This window comes from Neolamprologus multifasciatus, chromosome 20, assembly GCF_963576455.1.
Source record: "Neolamprologus multifasciatus chromosome 20, fNeoMul1.2, whole genome shotgun sequence".
Classification (NCBI taxonomy): Eukaryota; Metazoa; Chordata; class Actinopteri; order Cichliformes; family Cichlidae; genus Neolamprologus; species Neolamprologus multifasciatus.
Window position 1 is genome coordinate 16,492,447 of NC_140458.1, and position 8,181 is coordinate 16,500,627.

The window sequence follows — 8,181 nt, forward strand, 5'->3', positions numbered from 1 at the left end:
GTACCAGCTCGTCAGGTGGGAACAGCAGCTGCCTTGCTGTTGCACGTCCCGGCTCCCAGGGTGAGGGCGGCCGTGAACCAGCTCTCTCCTGCAAGCGTACCTGCTCCTCGGGTGGGAGCGGCTAGTGTCTGGCAGGTGCCTGTACCCGTTCCTGTCTCAGTTGGAGGTGAGCCTGTCCAGCAGTTTCCCTCACTTTAATCACCAATTCAACCACCACTACAACCACCATTGCAACAACCATTACAACCTCTACTTCAGTCACTAGCTCAGTCATCAGCTCTGTTACAGGCTCAGTCACCTGCTCAGCCACCTGTCCAGCCAGAGGTCTCTGCACCTGCTGGTCCTGTGTCGCCTCAGCCAGGGATCTGCACACCTACTGTCTGTTCCCACTGGGGGCCTTGGTGAGCTGCTCCAGCACTCCGCGGCTTCCATGCAGCCATCTGTTTCCGTTGGTGGCTCTGGAGAGTCAATCCAGCTGTCCATGGTTTCGATGCTGTCTTCTGTCTCTGCTGAAGGCTCTGGAGAGTCTGTCCAGACATCAGCTCCACCAGCTATTCAACCGTCAGATCAATTGTTTGCAGCGGCCACGCCACCTTTAGATCAACTGTGTGCGGCAGCCATGCCACCGTCAATTCCACCACCTGCAACAGCCATGGTGCCGGCGTCCATGCCCTTGTCTGGCCTTGCCTCGCCTGGTCCTACGTCCTCTCCTGCAGCTGTCATGCTGCCATCTGGTCCTGTGCTGTCACGGCCACGTCCACGTCCAGCACCACACCATCGCTGGCCACTTTCCAGGCCAATGGCTGAGGATCTTGGCCATCATGGGTGGCTTCTTGAACTGCTTCTACGCCACCACTGCTTTCTGCGCGGTCAACCTCTGGATTTGCTTCACCTACGCCACTGCCTCTTTGCACATGGCCGGCCTCCAGAACTGCTCCGTTGCCACCACTGTCTCCGCAGTCGGCCTCCAGAACTATGTCTGCACTGGTGCTTTCCATGCAGCCGGCCTCCTGAACCGTGTCTGTGCTGTCGGCCTCTGGGTCGGCTGCCCTGAACTGTTTGTAATTTTTTTGTTGAGGATCTGATGATGATGATCAAAACCATTAAACCATTCAAAAATATTGTTACTGTTCAATTCAAATCTCAGTGTTGTGCAAATTAATAATGTCACAAATTTGGTTTTCAAAGGCAACAAACGGACAAAGTACACTGAAAATTACATTTGGTGTAAGTGTATCCAGAATAACCAAGACCTGTTAAACTAGTACATCCACTCAGATTTGACTAACATTCATTTTGGTTGGGTGCTGCTCAGACAAGGACCACGTGCATGTGCATACACTCATAAGAATACACATACATAAATGCTGTTATCTATGAGTCAATTGTAACTTTGCAAAGATAAACAATTGCTACTTATCTTTGTTGTGACCTAACATGGTATAGTTACAAAGTAAAAAGATCACTCAAAGTGAAATATGTGATAATATTCTATTATGTTTTTAAAGGCAGTGTGTGTAAACCAGCATATTAAACAGATTAAATATGCTGATTTTATTTCCTCTATGACATTACATCATATTCCTTTCTTCTTCTTTGTGCAATTCTCTGACTGTAAACCTGTAAACTCAAGACTCACTGTGAGACTGAGTTTCCAGTCATTGAGTAAATGGCTGTATAATTAGAGTGACAGAAGGTTTTATCACATAGTCTCTGTGCAGGCTGTGACAGCAGGATACTGTGGGCTACAGAGAGGCACAGGCCCTTTGATGAGCAGTTGGAGGATGGGGACCAGCAAACTCTGTGGCAGTGTGGGAGGATCAGTGATTCTTGATGAGGTAGTCAATCGCTTTTGCTACTGAGAAAAAGAACTGAGTCACAGGAATAAACTCACATCTGACAGGAGATGGACAAAAGGGGAATATAATGACTAAACTGCAGAAGTCCAAAATATCTGCAGAACTAAAACATTTGTGAAATTTGTAAAGATATTGTTACATTTATATTATTATTTTTTTGTGACACGATGAGAACATTTGTATATAAACATTCTGACTTGAAATGAGAATCCATGAGTTATTTTTCTGGGAATTTGCATCAAAAACATTATAATTCAAATGTAATACATATAATCATCCAAATAATTGCAATGCATCGGTACTTACACCAAGCTTTAATGGTTGGGAATCTGGGCTGCTGACCCTGGGCAGTATACTAATCATCTATAATCTCAGGTCATAATCTGTGTGATTCTGGGCCTACAATGTTCAGGCCCAGAATCACACAGTTTCAGTTTGTAAACGGGTCCAAATGTCTCATCAGATCTTAGATTCTTAAAAGAGATTGGCAGTTGATGCTACAACCAAGACTTCCCAGCTCACAATTAACACCACCCCTGCTTAAGAACAGAAAACATATTTATTAAAAAGATGAAGGATGATAGCACAACAACAAATAATTGCGCAAAATATGAGACATTATTTAAGTACAGTACTCTGCCTTACAGAAACCTGGTTGCTGTTAGGATGCCTGGGTCGTTGACCCAGGGTTTTGAGTTTATTGTATTATTTATCTTTTCTATTCTTTGGTTTCTTCGTTAGAGTTATGTCTTATGGTTTGTCTCTGTGTAATCCTTAGTTGCTGTCTCCCCTGTCTGCTATATCCCCGTGTCCAGTCTGTGTCTGTGTCTGCCCTGGTCCCACGTCTCTGTTCCCTCTGTTGCAGTGCGTGCATGTTAATCTGTGTCTTTAGTTCAGTCTGTGTCATGTTTCTTGTTTTATTTTGAAGGTCCATGTCTGATGTTAATGTATCTGGTTTTGCTTCCCCTTGTCTCGTTAGGCCTGATTTGCCCCAGCTGTGTTTCCCTCCTGTTACCTATTCCCTGATTGCTCCCTCTGTGTATTTAAGCCCTGTGTTTCTCTGTGTCCGTGTTGCGATCTACTGTTTATCTAGCTGTGTGTTCTGTCAGTCTTCCGGTGTAAGTTTATTTTGATATTTTCAGTTATGTTACATTTGAGTTTAGCATTAAAGCTGTATTTAAGTTCACCTTTGATTTCCGTGAGTCTGCATTTTGGGTCCTATTCCTGCCTGCACACAGCCGTTCCATAACAGTTGCAGCAGGATGATTATGTTAGTTTAAATGAATCAACACCCCCGAGTCATTCTAACTATCAGAAACCTCGAAGCACAGGCTAAGGGGGCGGTGTGGAAGCAATTTTTCACACCAGCCTATTAATCAACCAAAGACCCAAACAGACTTATGCTTAGCCTTGTCCACCCCAGCTGTAAAACTCAGAAACCAGTCTTATTCGTTACATCATCTAAAATTAAAAAAAATTATTAATCTACTCTAATTCAATCTAAAATTAGATTGAAATTGATTTTTCTAGTGTTTATCGGATATAGATTGTGTTTATAGACCGGAGAGAGTGGAGAGGGAGAGAGAGCCTACTGCTCCATATGGACGCCTGCTCACTTTCTGAATACTGAAATTCAGTTTCATGTATATATAGTGTTCCACATTAATCCAGATAAGTGCTCTGAATCCCTTTGTAGATGGTCCCCAAGTGGTAAGATTGGGTTCTAGATTTGGTCAAATGCAGCAGTGAGATACAACAATCTAACTATGAAATCAGTCTGTTGTCTGAAGCTATATGGTCTGTGCATTGTCTGTAGCTTTCACCTATGCTGTTTCAGTGATATGCCATATTGTAAAAATGTAATCATAGCAAAGATAAATCATGTAAATCACATTTACAGCAATAAAAAAGGATTCATAAATAAACAGTGTGGTAAAGAAAGGAAAGCAAAAGCCTTATAGGTTAATTGATTGCTAAAATGAGCAAGAATTAGCAAACATTAGAAGATTAGCTGGGTTACATGCTGGTTAGCACTGCTGTCTCACAACAGTCAGTTCAAATCCACCATCTGGCCGGGGACTTATTGTGTGGAGAACATTTTGCATGTCGTGCCCCATCTCTCCAGATACTCCAGCTTCCTCCCACAATCAAAGACATTCAGTTGGAGGGTTTGGGCTATTTGTTGATTCTAAATTGCCGACAGTTGTAAATCGTTGTGTGTCTCTTTGGATTAGCTCTTTGACAGACTGCCGACCGGTCCAGGGTGTACCTGCCTTTCGACCTATGACAGTTGGGATAGGCTCCAGGCATTAAACTTTTATTATTTTAGCTCATCTTGTGCTTGCATGCATCCTGTATTTCAAATGTGCAAGTTTATTGAGCAAAAGGACAACCTAGTCTTCTATACGTAAAGTACTGTGCAAAATTTCTTTACATTTTGCTTCAAGGAGCCGACTTTTTTGTAATTTTTTTAAGTGGTCTTGAGCAATAGTTTCCAAAATATAGGAAAAAACGCTAAAGATAACACCATTTTTTAAGGCATAAAAAGTATTTTTCTACCAACAAGTTGGTTTCCAAGAGCTATTAACTGAAAATTCAACATGTATTATTTATTGTTACTTATGTTTATATTGGTTGATGCTGTCGTTTCCTTGCTGTCTCATATTCTTTTTGCTTGTTTTTCTCAACAGGTGGTAAAACAGATTTTCAGTGTCTTCTGTCTCTCTGTCGCTCTTCCTCTATTTATCTTTCCCATCTCCTTCAGTTAACTCTTTTCCCAACTTCTCTTTCCTTCTTCAGTCTCTTTCTCATCTCCCGGTCCTGTCCGTTCTGCTTGTAATAACGAATAAACTAATAAACTATGAAAATCAAGTGTACCAGTATAGCAAAAGGTCCACTTGGGGAAAATAAATCTGCTGGCTGTTTTTCTTGGCCGTCAGACAATAATTCTGATTGCTCCAGTTTGGATAATAAATAAATCTCAGAGCAGGCAAAAAAAAGATAAAGAAAACAATTAAAGTAAAATAATTTAACATCCAAAATAAAATCAGGATTTTTGCAGAAGCCATTGCGCTCTTTAACAGCACTTGCAAAAATACTTTTAAAAAAGCAGTTTTCATAGTGGGGCTGATAATTCTGTCCTCAGCTAATGTAATATATGATTCTATATAACTAATTCATCTCTGTGTGATAAATTCTTTACAGCTAAAACAACTTTGAGACCCCTGGTCTTCTCAATTGTCAGTGAGTTTGGTAGACTGGAAACCTAACCATGCTGAGATAAGCAACTTGGGGCTTGATGGGTAAAAAACTATGAGTAGTTTCTACCTAGAATGCACTGTGTAAAAGTAGTTCCCTGTAAATATAATTCATATTTACATGATTCATGTCTGTCTGAAGCTCCTATGGGTAAAACAGCTTTCATAGTACAGACCTTGTTTCATACTTAATGACCATCTGAATAATAAGTTATTCCACTGTGCTGATTTGCACACACTGTATTATAAGCATTAAGTAAGCCCTCTTAGGATCAGTAACAAATCATATTCCTTACTGCCCAATTGGCTGGATAATTGAGATTCACGTGCAGTCGGGCGGTTCCCCCCCCACACATACACAATATGAACTCTATTTTAAAGAAAGGCACACATGAAAGTCCCATTCTATTAAACCAAATGAACATGATATGATGCAGATAAATAGAGGGTCATACTTTCACATCTTAGTTCCTGTAGTATTACAATAATGATTCATTCTGAAATGAATAGGATACAATTGAATTCATAGATCAGTCAGCTCTGCCCACTCTCCCATCAACAGCTGCTTCTAGAGCACACGAGATGAAATTAAGTTGAAGATTTTATTGATTTTGTATTTGTGTTCTGGTTGAGTAAACATCCTCCTGGAAATCAGGAGCCACAGTTTACCAGTTCAGAAAACTGCAACCATGTTTCCTCTGCATTGATCAGTTCTACATACTCAGTGAATGAACGGCACGAGTCACTGTCGTCTTTAGCCTATCTGTTAGTGAGTGATTTTAGCAACACGTAATACTGAAACATCCTTCAGCTTATAAAATCAGCTCTTAATAAGAATCACAACAAGCTCCTTCCTGTTTTGTACCAACAAAGTATTGTGATGATCATGAGGATATCCTAAGAAGCAAAACTGCATGGCACATTTACTTTTTAAAGTATTTGTTAGGTTTTTATTCTATTTTGTTTTAATTTCAGAATCAGAATCATCAGAATCAAAGTACTTAATCCCTAAGGAAATTCTGTCGTTCTCATTCCTTACTTTCATTTCAATGTCTCATTATGGGATGCGCCTCCCTGCGTATTCCTGAGAAGCTTTTTTCTCATTGTGGCAAACCTGATTGGGTGGTGATCGTGATGACCATGTCAGGCACAGCCACCCACCCTTTAATAGCTTGCGCTATTACATAGTTGTTATTCAAAAACCTCTTCTCTTCTCTATATGGACTAGTCTCACCAGGTCTGCTTGTGTTGCCTTGGGCTGGAACATGCCCAGCTCGCAACCAAGGCCTCCGGTTCATGTGCACATCGTGCCCGGTTCACCATGAAGAATCTCTGACGATGGCTAGTGCACCAAGCTAGCCTGTCAGGAACAGACCCCTTCTTGCCCACAGCCAACACCATGGCCGATGGTGGTGTCACAGAAGCTGAACAGCGGGCTGGCAGCAGCTGGGGCTCTCAGCTGGACCTAGCAGGGGTGGCTCCACCAATGCAAGACATGTTGGAGTTGGATTACGAGGATAATGATGAGGATGCCTCAGAAATCCTCTTATCCGATGACAAGTATAAAGATGAAATCTTCATACACTCCTCTCAGACTTCGCCCGACACTGCAAGCAGACCAACCTCTCATGGTCCTAGCATGGATATGCAAAATGTGTGCAAATGCACTTAATATCCTGTGGCATAACGGAGTAACTGAGACTGCCAGATGATGTTATGAGGGGAAGAAATTGCCCCAGTCTACCAGAGCGGCGAAGCAATTACTCCCAGTCTTCCCGGAGCTGCTGGAAGAGGTAACCGTCTCTTGGAAGAACCACCCGTTTAGCAGCAGAAACCCCATACAGGGCACTTCTTCTTTTGAGGGCATGGAGAAGCAAGGTCTACTCAGTAAGCCCCCCATGGAGCTGGTAGTTGCAGTCCACCTCTATCCGCAGCTGCCTACAGCCTCCAGGAGCCCAACACTCCCGTAAAAGGTAGACCGCTTTCAATCCGCCATGACTGAAAGGCCCTACAAAGTGGTGGCTTTAGCGGTAAATGCACTGAATGTTTCCTCCATCCTAGCTGCTACCAGGCAGAGCTATGTGAAGCCATGAAGACTCCAAATGTGCGGGGCGAGAATACTGTGATCACGGGCATTTGCCTCCACATGCGGCGCTGCATAGTCGAAGCCACAGGGAAATCTATGGGGAAGATAGTGTTGCAGAAGCGAGCCAGATAGCTCAACCTGACAAACCTGTCAGAGAGGGAGAAGGAGGACATTTTGGACATGCCGATTGTGCCTGACTGCATTTTTGGGACTGCTCTGGCTTCCATGCAGCAGAAATGTGAGGCGAGGAAGAGAGAGAATGAGGCTCTCAAGTCCTGCCTCCCCCGGAAAATCGAGCCAACACCTCCTGCACCACGACAGACCTTTGCACGGGCAGTTGCCCGGCCTTCCATTCAGTTCAGGATCCCAAAACGGATGAAGCTCCAGCCACGCCATGGCCAATGTTGTAAAAAGCCTAACACCCTGGGCATGCTCAGTGTTAACCAGATGTTTCAGCCGTAGTCTGCCACTAGTGTTAGGGGCAGGCAGGGCAGGGGAGACACAAGAGGCTGCTTCTTCTCTATCCCGGAGGAGAGTGAGATGGGCAACGCTCACAACTTCAGCCTGGGAAGACAATATTATGGGGCTACAGGCTTCAGTTCGCCGTGACTCCACCTCCTTTTCAGGGCGTAACACATTCCAGAGCACAGGCAGTCTGCTCGTATTCTAGAGCAATATGTATAGTGCCCCCGATCAGAGTCGAAGCGGCTTTTACTCTTGGTATTTTCTGGTCCCTAAACGGGGGTGAAACAGTCTTCGCTCCATCCTGGAAATGCGGGCTCTGCATGGATTTCTCAGAAAATACAAATTCAGGATGCTCACACATGCATCTCTGATATGTTTAGTGCGCCAAGGCGACTGGTTCACTTCAGTCCACCTGAAGGACGCATATATCCACATTCCCATTTACCCTCCACACAGGAGGTATCTGAGGTTAGTTTTTCGGGGCTTCTGTTACAAATACACAGTGCTGCCTTTC